We start from the raw sequence: 11,811 nt of genomic DNA, 5'->3' as shown, positions 1-11,811 counted from the left end.
TAATGGTTGCCAATTATTGGCATCGGCGTGGACATCCCACGATTTTCCAATTATTGGTCCATTATTGGGTGCCAATAATAAACCTAGAGAAAACCAATGGCTTCCAATATTGGGCCATTAATGCACCAATGGTAGACTAATGGCCATTTCCCATTGGTTAATATGTTTAAAGTAATATTTTTAATGTTTTTTATAATTGAGTAGTTTTGTTTATATGAAGAAATATATAATATTTTACTTAATTGTTATTTATTTTCCTCTAAAAATGTTTGAATTTTGAGACCGACTTCCAAATGCGTTGCAACAAAAGTGAGTCGGGTTTTTTTCTGTGTAGCCAGATACTTTTCTCGAAATCTACTGAACCGATTTTAAGATATCAAAAACCATCTAATTCTTTATCTAAAAAATTAGACAACAAATCTCTAAAATTTAACATTTCTTCCACATCATATTTTTCTACGGGAGAAGATTGTCCAAAAACACTACATTTTTCGACTTTTTAAGATCAATGTGTAGGTATAAAAAGTTGTAAAACATTCAAAAAATAGTTTTTGAGGTTTGTTGTCTAGAAAAAAACCTGTATAAAGAGAATCCCGTTGAATTTTTAATTTATGTTTACTAAGGGAACCAGACAGTGGCGGATCCAGGGGGGGCCACAGGTGCTTGCCCCCCCAAGAGTAATGTATTCCTATGAGATAGAAAGAGATAACACTACATTGATTTAATTTTTTCAATGGATGGCCCCCCCCAAAAACCTTTTTTGGAATGCTTGGCCCTCCCCAGAAGCCTTGTCTGGATCCGCCACTGGAACCAGGAGGTTCCTCGCAGAATTATTACTGAAAAATGAATTAAATTTGTTGTAAACAACTATAAAAATTTTGCGGTAATTTATAGAAATTTTCGCAATAAATCATAAAAATATGCTCCACATAAATTACAATTAAAAATTTTTATTTTAGCAATTCATGGAAATTTTCGCGGTAATTTATGGAAATTTCTAGTAATTTTCGCGATAATTCATAAAAATATGTAAAGCAAAAATTATCATTAAAATTTAGGATTTCACACTGAGAAAACTGGATAGTCATTTATGGAAATTTTCGCGGTAATTTATAAACATTTTGACGATAATTTATAAAACTATGTAAATCACAAACGAGAACTAAAAAATTTAACGTCGGTAATTTATGGAAATTTCCACGGTAAATTATGGAAATTTTTAAGATAATTTATAAAACTATGTAAAACACAAACGAGAACTAAAAAATTTAACGTCGCTAATTTATGGTAATTTATGGAAATTTTTGCGATAATTTATAAAACTATGTTAAACTCAAAGGAGAACTAAAAAATTTAACGTCGGTAATTTATGGTAATTTATGGATATTTTGGAGGTAATTTATGGAAATTTATTAGGTCATTTACGGTAAATTTACTATGATGTAGTTCATAACAAGTTTTGTTATTTTTTTTATGTACCATAACACGAAACTTGCAGTAGTTTCGTGATTACACAGTTAAACACTATTTATTAATTGTAAGTGTAAAAGGTGTTGAAAATTAAAATTTATTTTCTTGTAGCTTCGATAGAGTAGTGGTTAGAGTGTTAGGCTGGAAGTCTGTAGGTCGTAGGTTCGATTCCCCGCAATGTCAAATATTATTTAGTTATAGGTTTGCGTTTATTCTGTTTCGTAAACATTAATTTGATTGAAAGTTAAAAGTTGATGATTATTACTTGTTTGCAAATACAAATTAATTTTTTTTATTATATATTAACATTAAATTTAAATAAATTTCTCATTTGTTTCGTTTAATAAACGATGTTGGAGGGCTGCTTTATTATATTTAGAAAGCATTCAATATCTATTTTGCGGTTGGCTAGCGCCTGGTTAGCCGCCTGTCTATTCAGGGGCTGACCGTTTCTAGCGTTACACTTTTGGCCAGCCACAAACCAGAGTTTTAGGCCAGCCACTAGACTGGAAAATAGACGGTCTGGTCTAACTCAGGCCAGCGCCAGAAGATTTTTCTACACGGGAATATCGACATTTTTCCCTGACCCTAAAGAATATTCTGATTCACTCTAAAAATTATTGGATACACAAAAAAATGTTCTATTATTTACGAATTTGTTTAATTGTAAAATTATATAAAGCAGAAGTTCGCAACGTTTTTAAAAGCAAAAAATCAAAAAATAATTTTTTTCCAACTTAAATTCATCTCGTCCACCATGTTGGATCCGCCATTTTGAATTTTGAAAATCTGTCATCAGATTCGTAATCAGCGACCCCGAAAACCCCCGAGAAATGAATTTCCGTTGAAACGCATTAATTCAGGCTTGAATTCAGGCTTGTTCCCTGGTTTATGTCATCGGTGTATTTTATATTCCACCAAATGATTCATTAGAATTGTATAGTGAAGTGTGTAGATGTGTAGAGGATGTCTATGAACGATTCCCCTCTTGTGATTTATGCATTCTTGGTGATTTTAACTTACCCTATATCAAATGGAATAATAACAGCAATAATGAACCAATTTGTGAAGCAAGGCCTGGATCCTTGCGCACACATATTAATATTTCTTCTCTTTTTTGTGACACTTTAAATTTTATTGATTTACGTCAAATTAATTTTTTTCCAAATCATTATGGTTCTTTATTGGATTTGATTTTTTGTAATTTTACTGATTATACTTTGAAGTTTTCTTATCCTACAGATTCTACCAATTGATAAATATCATCCACCATTATTTTTGACATTGAAATTACCCAGTGAGAAATTTCTTGCTGGTCCAATATCGGTCCAATATTGGGAGCCAAGAGACCAATCATCGATCCAATAAAGGCTCCCAATATTGGACCAATATGGGCTGATGCTTGGGATGTAACGGGTTCGCCAAGCATCGGTTGTTAATATTGGTCCAATATTGGCCGAATATTGGCAACCAAGAGAAAAAATTTTTTTTAAATAAATGTTTTAAATTAAATAATAATAATAAAAAATTAATGTTTATAATTTTTGTTTAATATATTTATTTGTTTAATTATTTATTTTTAATAATTCATGTAAATAATAAATAATTTATTATTTATAAATTATAATTATTTAAAAATGCAGCAACTATTAGGAAATAGCATTCTGCAAAAAAATTCTATCATTGAAAAATCAATGATAGGCTAGAGATATCCGCGTCATTAAATAGATTCGCAGATGATAGGCAAGAGATATCCGCGTCATTAAACAGATTCGCAGATATACTCTGGTCTCGCGACGAATCTCTCGATACTTATATACACTGGAGTCGCCGTGTCAGTTGCGAGAACGGTTACAGCGTCCCTCTTTCGGCAGAGATAAGAATTGTCACGTAAACTGCGGGTATAATAAGGCCGTCGGTAAAGCGATTTAGCAGTTTACGAGAAAATTCTTATCTCTGCCGCTAGAGGGACGCTGTAACCGTTCTCGCAACTGACACGGCGACTCCAGTGTATATAAGTATCGAGAGATTCGTCGCGAGACCAGAGTATATCTGCGAATCTGTTTAATGACGCGGATATCTCTTGCCTATCATCTGCGAATCTATTTAATGACGCAGAATGCTATTTCCTAACAGCTGCATTTTTTAATAATTATAATTTATAAATAATAAATTATTTATTATTTACATGAATTATTAAAAATAAATAAATAAATATATTAAACAAAAATTATAAACATTAAATTTTTATTATTATTATTTAATTAAAAAAATTTATTTAAAAAATTTTTTTCTCTTGGTTGCCAATATTCGGCCAATATTGGACCAATATTAACAACCGATGCTTGGCGAACCCGTTACATCCCAAGCATCAGCCCATATTGGTCCAATATTGGGAGTCAATCGGCGCCCAGCACGGCAACCAATATTGGACCGATTAAAGTCTATTGGCAATTTCTTACTGGGTAACTAAAAGTAATAATGATTGTTGTTTATCTCTTATTAATATATCCAAAATGGATTTTAAAAATTGTTATATTGCTGGTATCTGTGATTATTTGAACTTTGTTGATTGGAAATCTATATTTTTTGACCATGGTGATATTAATTGTGCAACAGAGATTTTTTATGAATATTTATACACAGCGCTTAACATGTATGTACCAGTTAAGTCATTTTCACCTTCAACTTATCCAATATGGTTTACTAGTGAATTAAAACAACTAATTAAGAAAAAAAATTAGCACATTTGGTTTATAAAGATAGTCATTCTCATTTGGATTATATTCAATTTTCTTATTTAAGGTCACAGTGTAAATTGTTATCTACAAAATGTTACAAAGATTATATTTTAAAAACAGAAAATACCATATTGGAAAATCCTAAAAAATTCTGGAACTTTGTTAATTCTAGACGTAAGGGTAAAAGTGGTCTACCTGATATTATGCATTTTAACTTTGAAGTCGCTGAAAATTCTAAGGATATAGCTGATTTATTTGCAAATTATTTCAGTTCCGTTTATGACGAAGAGTTTTCACTTCCGAATCAGCCTGCTCTACAAGGACGTTAGACTACAGTATTTAATACTCCAGTAATATTAATACTACACTATTTGCGTTAACTCGCACTATTAATACTTTTTGCACACTGCTTAATTACTGTCATTTCAGAATTCATTACGTTAACTCGAACTATTGACACTATTCGCACACTGTTTAATTACTGTCATTTCAGAAATAATTCTTTATTCGTATGATTTTAAACATTATACCTGCATGATTCGGAAGTGAAATACCCCTCGGTTTATGATACACCAGGCATGTCTAAATTCGATTATCGGCCAATCACTATTTCAAATGTTTTTGCTAAAATGTTTGAAAGTTTACTATCCGAAGTCATTTCTGCGGCAACTTACAATATTATTATTCCTGAGCAGCACGGTTTGGTCACGGCAAAATCTGTTAATACTAATTTAGCTATTTTTTCTGATTTCATTATTAATAACATAGAAAATGGATCGCAAATTGACGCAGTGTATACAGATTTTTCTAAAGCGTTTGATAAGGTGGACCATTTTATTCTTGTGACCAAATTAGCTCATATGGGATTCTATGGAAACCTACTTTCCTTAATTAAATCTTATTTATCAAATAGATCTCTTACAGTTCGTGTTGCTCAAACTCTTTCAAAACATTTTTTGGCCACATCTGGTGTACCGCAGGGTTCAGTGTTTGGCCCTATGATTGTTCTATACGGAGAAAAAAAATACCCCTATTTTTTTTTTAAATAAAAAAAATATTTAGAGGTCGCTCAAAAATTGTGAACAAGAAATTTATTATTATAAAAATGTTAAGTACCAAAATTTCATGTAAAATGCATGGGGAAAAACAGTTTTTCGTAGAATTTGTATAGAATCCTTAAAAATCAATATTTTTCATTCAGCAAACTCTGTTTCTTTTCAGAAGACTTTAAAGAATAGTGCTAAATTGTTTATTTAATCATTTTTTTAAATTAACTATTTTTCATAGTGCCCCAAAAAAACCCCATAAATTTCCAAATTATAAAAAAATCGTTAAAAAATATTTTTTACTATTTTTATCAAAGTTTTTTCCTAGATTATGAATAAATAACACAAATATTGATTTTTAAACATTATTCCATGTAATTGCTAATTTGTTTAAACAAATTATTTTTGTTTAATTTTATCTTTTTAGCAAATTGAGCTACAGAGTTGCGATTTTTTCTCAATTTTGCAACTTTTCAGGCCGAAGGTAACCAGTCACTATCAACTAACTAAGAATCATAATTTGACCAATTGTTTAAACACATTACTATTGTTTAACTTCCACTTTTTATCAAATTGAGCTACAGAGTTGCAACTTTTTCTGAATTGTACATTTTATTTTTTTGTGAGGTGATATTTAATGTAAGACTTAATTATCAAGTAAAAATTGTGAACAAGAAATTTATTATTATAAAAATGTTAAGTACCAACATTTTTATTTACATCGTTGAAATTACTACTGTGATAGCTTCAAATTTAAAGTAACAATTTGTTTAAACAATTGGTAAAATTGTAATTCTTAGATTGTTGTTAGTAACTAGTTACATTTGGCTTGGAAAAATGCAAAATTGAGAAAAAAATTGCGACTCTGCAGCTCAATTTGATAAAAAGTGGAAGTTAAACAATAGTAATGTGTTTAAACAATTGGTCAAATTATGATTCTTAGTTTACTGTTAGTAAATGGTTACATTCGGTTTGAAAAGTTGCAAAATTCAGAAAAAATCGCAACTCTGTAGCTCAATTTGCTAAAAAGATAAAATTAAACAAAAATAATTTGTTTAAACAAATTAGCAATTACATGGAATAATGTTTAAAAATCAATATTTGTGTTATTTATTCATAATCTAGAAAAAAACTTTGATAAAAATAGTAAAAAATATTTTTTAACGATTTTTTATAATTTGGAAATTTATGGGGTTTTTTTGGGGCACTATGAAAAATAGTTAATTAAAAAAAATGATTAAGTAAACAATTTAGCACTATTCTTTAAAGTCTTCTGAAGAGAAACAGAGTTTGCTGAATAAAAAATATTGATTTTCAAAAATTCTATACAAATTCTACGAAAAAGTGTTTTTTCCCCATGCATTTTACATGGGAAAGTTTGAGCTCTTTGAGCGACCTCTAAATATTTTTTTATTTTCAAAAAAAATAGGGGTATTTTTTTTCTCCATATAGAATAATTCTAGGGGGTGAGAGCATTAAAATTACGATTTTACTTTTTTCCCATGTATTTTTGGACCACCCTAGTGTATATACTGCATCGCATCGCATCTCTTAATTCTCGATTAGAAAATTCATCTGAACAAATCATGGGGGAATGTATTCATGAATTGAATGATCGAAATTATCGCAAATTTAATGTTTTATTTTTTAATCTTACTGAAGCTAGTTCAAACAATAATGATTCCGATCATGATTCTGTTTTTATTTTAAAATTTTTAAGTGCATTATCTCCTGATAATATTCTGCCAACTCGTTCCTTAAATCGTATTGGCAAGTATCAACAGATGTCTCCACAACCACGACCATGTTACGAGCGACTACCATCTCGCTCGTTAACTTTCGATATATCGATTTACGAGTTATCGAAGCGCGAAATTATAACATTTCGTTAATAAACTCAATTATTTTAGTATTTTCTCACGACTTTAGACAAATATTGACGAGACTAAACAAGAAAGTTTGACTATTGTAAAATATAATACTTCACGGTTTAATAGTTCCCAAATTCCGAATATGTATCTGAAAATCAACATTTCTTAGAATTGTCATAAATCAAGTAGAATAGCGAAAGAAAATGTAATCTCTAGTTTCTTTAGTGTCATAAAACCGAGAAACCCTCGAAAAGAATATAAAAAATATCTCAAGTGTCCTTTTCTATAGGACAATGCAACATGTGTTTACCATACTTGTGACCACAGAAATGGCTTCGAAAAGTCACGTACACATAGACTTTCATTATGCGACGAAACTTAATTATCAATTGTATAATATGAACGTTATGAACAATTAACAACAATATTATATTGTTGCTAATAGTGCAGCATGAATGTATTATTTGAAAATGATATTATTAGTAAACTTTATCTGATTGATTGTTGTAATATTATGGTATAGGATATGTACATATGTATGTGTATGTATGTATGTGTGTATATGTATGTATATATATATATATATATATATATGTATATATATGTATGTATATGTGTATGTATGTGTATGTATATGTGTATATATGTTTGTAACGTATTGATATAATAATAATATTATATTATGATACATTATCAAATTGGTTATCGTTATAATTGTTGTTTATATTTAAATATGATGAGTGCAGTATAAGAGATTTATTGTTACTAGATATGATGTAAATAATTAATAATTGTGTAATTAGTGTGAATGCAAAAGGGTTATGTTCACTTGTTGTGATACATGTTTTCAATACATAGAGTATGTTTATACGTGTATTAGTGCAGTGCAGTGTTAGTGTTGTGATTCTAAAAACTTCATAGACTTTACAAACTCTATAACAGGGCATGCGCAAAGATTCTGCCATGGACCAAGGGATAAATGCTCCCTCACGAATTCAGTTCTATTTTGGAGTTCTTTCGTAACGGACTTCAGAGTAGTCCCAAAAATAGCCTTAAGAATAACTTCGACTTGTGTAATGTTTGACTTTAATATATAATAAATGTATTGGGTTTACTCGTGAAATGAGTCGGATTAATAATTAATTGATATTAATATTAATTATTAATTGATCTTTCTTATTTTCGAGGTTTTTCCCTCCGTTTTAACGGAAATTAACTTGTTTTATTTTGAATATTTCCGCCTTCCTTTTCAAAGGATTAAACCAAGATTGAACATCGAATCAAATCGCGGATTTTACGCCTGCGCGTAAATAACGTAAATCCGCACGTAACAAATTGGGGGCTCAACGTCGGGATCTTGGTGCGGAAAAATTTAAATTTTTGCAAATTTTGTGACTTTTATTCGAAATTTTATGTGAATTTGAACTTTAAAGAACAATAGTGAAAATAACAAATATTACGGGTTGTAAATCTAACAGTGTTAAAATTTTAAGGAATTTCATAAAATAAACTATATAAAACAGTGTAAATATTAACATTTTTTGTGTACCATGAACATTTCGAGAAAAATTTGAGACTAATGAATTAATCAGTGATATAAATGGAAGTGAAATATTCAATCTTTTTACTTTGGACATCATGGAATTCATCTGGAGAACCAAACTACAAATTCAAATTGTTGTGCTGGATTAAATATTGTTGCTGTATTAGGACGTCGAACGAGTGTCAATTTTAATAATAAAAATAAATTTTAAAAAACTTTATTCAACTGGGAGTATCCTGTTATCCTGCTTTCCTGAGTTCTGTACTTCGAAGAGATGCTGATACCTGATTTTTCCTGAACCAATGAATAGGATTTTCAATATTTTTTGAGCGGACTTCTGCAAGGTCAACCAACTACAAGAAGAATATTGTTTCCAAAAGTAAGAAGAATATAGTGGAAAAGTGTGTGCGCGAAAGAATTTCAAATTTTGAAATTGTGATCATTTCGTTGTGAAGTGCGTGAAACGTAGTGTTTTGGAATAATAAAATAAAGGTATGATTAGCGTATGATTATGAAATTATAGATTATAATTTGTCTCTTCTGAGGTTATGATTTTTACACTATTTAAAGGTATAATTAAGAAATTTTTTGGAAAGTTTTAAAATTTCCGTGTGAAACAATTAGTTTTCTTATTTTTGCTATTTAATAAATTATTTAGATGCATTTTTATTTTTGTGATAATTGAGTATTTCATAATTGACATATGTATTTTATAATAATTAATATATTATTGTTTTGTTGAGTCTAAATTAAATGTGTTGTGTTAGTTAAAAATTTGATATAGTTAGTATATAGTCAAACTAATTAGGCAATAATTATTGTTTTTATTAAATATTTAATTGTCAAATTATTTAAGATATAGAAAATTTAATATTGATATTTTTAAAATGATAAAAATGGTTTATTTTCAATTTTGAATAATTAGAATACTTATAAATTAAGAAATATTTTATATATTTTTATGTTTACATTTTTATTTAGTCAATTGTTGTATAATACGAAGTACTTTAAAATATTTTAATAATATAAAATGACACTAATTCTCATTTTTGTAACTACAATATTTTCGAATTAGTTTTTCTAAATATTTTTAATTCTGTGAATTAACATCTTTCTTATTAATTTAAATAATAGATTGTTGTATTTAAAATGTTGAATTAATTAAAATTTTTAGTATTTTTCTTAAGTTGTCAGAATTAATTGTTTTTACGATTGTATATAATCGATTTAAGGTAAAGTCTAGAAGAGACAAATGGTGTGAATGAATTAAAAATTTTGTGAATAATATTAATGAATATATGATTGTGAATATTCCGTACATTGTGGTGAAATTAATGCAAATAATGGAATTTTATTGTAATGTAAAAATGACGTGACATGACAAAGACAGACATATTTTTGAACTGTTTTATGATATTTTTAAACAGACAATTTTAAAGGCAACAACGCAATTTCTTTTACTTCCACGGCTGTTTTCTCTATCTCTACAAGTGTCAATTTAATTTTTAAAACTTTGTCCGAAATATTCAACCCTTAATGTCACGAAAATACCTGACTAATCAATGAAAATTTGTTTAGTACATACCAATTTCCTTTTTAAAAGATAAGCACTGCTTTACATGCAAAGAACCTGATTATTGCACAAAAAAGGGCATCTCTCTTTCTCTTGTTTTAATGCGCTTCAACGTTATTATTTTCCACTTAATGGGTGTTAGAAAGGGTGTTTTGAAACCTTGAAAGTCTGTTGTATTACATGTATATGGCAGAAAGGCAATTTATTCATATTAATACCGAGGATTTTGGTATTTCTTCATTTGAAATTTTGGGAATGGAATTTTTGCACGAGAATTCTGCCTCCTTTAGGGTTTCAGAATGAAGAAATTATCCTTGATCTTCCACCCTTGAGACACACGAACGAGGGAAAATATTCCTTACCGCGAGATCTAATAAGTCCTTCTGTTTAAGTAAAGAAAGAAAGTTTAAAGAAAGATTTTTATTCTTTTTAAACGTATTGAAATCAATAAGAAAATTTGAAAATTGTACTTTGAAGAGGGGAGAGTTGTTGACAATTTTGGTATCATTTTGGAAGATTTGAATCTTTATAATTCGGGGTGTCTGACGTGTGAGAATTTATTTACAACAGAAAATTCTAGAAATTGACGGAAATTTTAAATATAAATGCAATTTGAAAAGTTTCATTAATTTGTAAAAAAAAAAAAAATTTTAAGAACATTTATACTAAGCCTTATATTCTTCAACAAATTTTTAAGAAAACATATATCAGCAATCAAACTAAGTTTCAGTCTACATTTTAAGTTTTGATAAACATATTATAATTAGTTTTGCAGAGGAAATAAACAAACATATGTTTTGCTTTTCTATGCACCAAATTTTGAGTTATATATGAATTAAAGAATATTTTTTTTTTTCATTTTAAAAGTATACCTGTTTTATGTATAACTTAAACTATATTAAATCTAGACAATTTCACCGAGATAAGAAAGTTGTTCTCTCATTAAGGTTTGAATAATGTTGAGAAAAATAATTGTTTTTAAGTTTATCTAAAATTTTAATATATCTAAAATTAAAATCTTTTCAATTAGGTACGATTATTTTAATCCTCATTTTAATTTTTATTGTTTTAATACTCAATTTAATATATTTAGAATATTAGAAATTAATAAATAAATCTGAGAATTCTAGAGTCAAAATTCACTGGACACCCTGCAATTTCGGTGAGACCCTTGCGAATTGTGTGTTCTACTTGGCATGGTATACCAATTGACAACAAACGACTTGACAAAAGAAAAATTAATTAGTTTGGATTTATTTTGCACGAGGTGACACGTTCTATGAACAAAACACCTGTGTTTTATTAATTATTTTTACAAAACATGACGAAGGACGAAAGGCCGGGTAGAACCATGCAATTGCTCGGAGTCAAATAAAATTAGCGAACCAATTTAAGGTTTTGATGCAATGGACGGTTTATTGGTTCTGGGGATATGTGACCGCGAGACCGAGACAAAAGGTAGAATGTTGATGAGGACGGCCTCGGCACGGAGTCACAGGGTAGTGGTGAGTCTGGCCAGTAATCACACTACTAGAATTAATAAAGGTGATGTGGATAGCATTAGCCG

Source organism: Leptopilina heterotoma, unplaced genomic scaffold, assembly GCF_015476425.1.
Source record: "Leptopilina heterotoma isolate Lh14 unplaced genomic scaffold, ASM1547642v1 Lhet_396, whole genome shotgun sequence".
In the NCBI taxonomy this organism is placed as follows: Eukaryota; Metazoa; Arthropoda; class Insecta; order Hymenoptera; family Figitidae; genus Leptopilina; species Leptopilina heterotoma.
The sequence above is the reverse complement of the archived record's forward strand: the minus strand, read 5'-3'. Positions refer to the sequence as shown.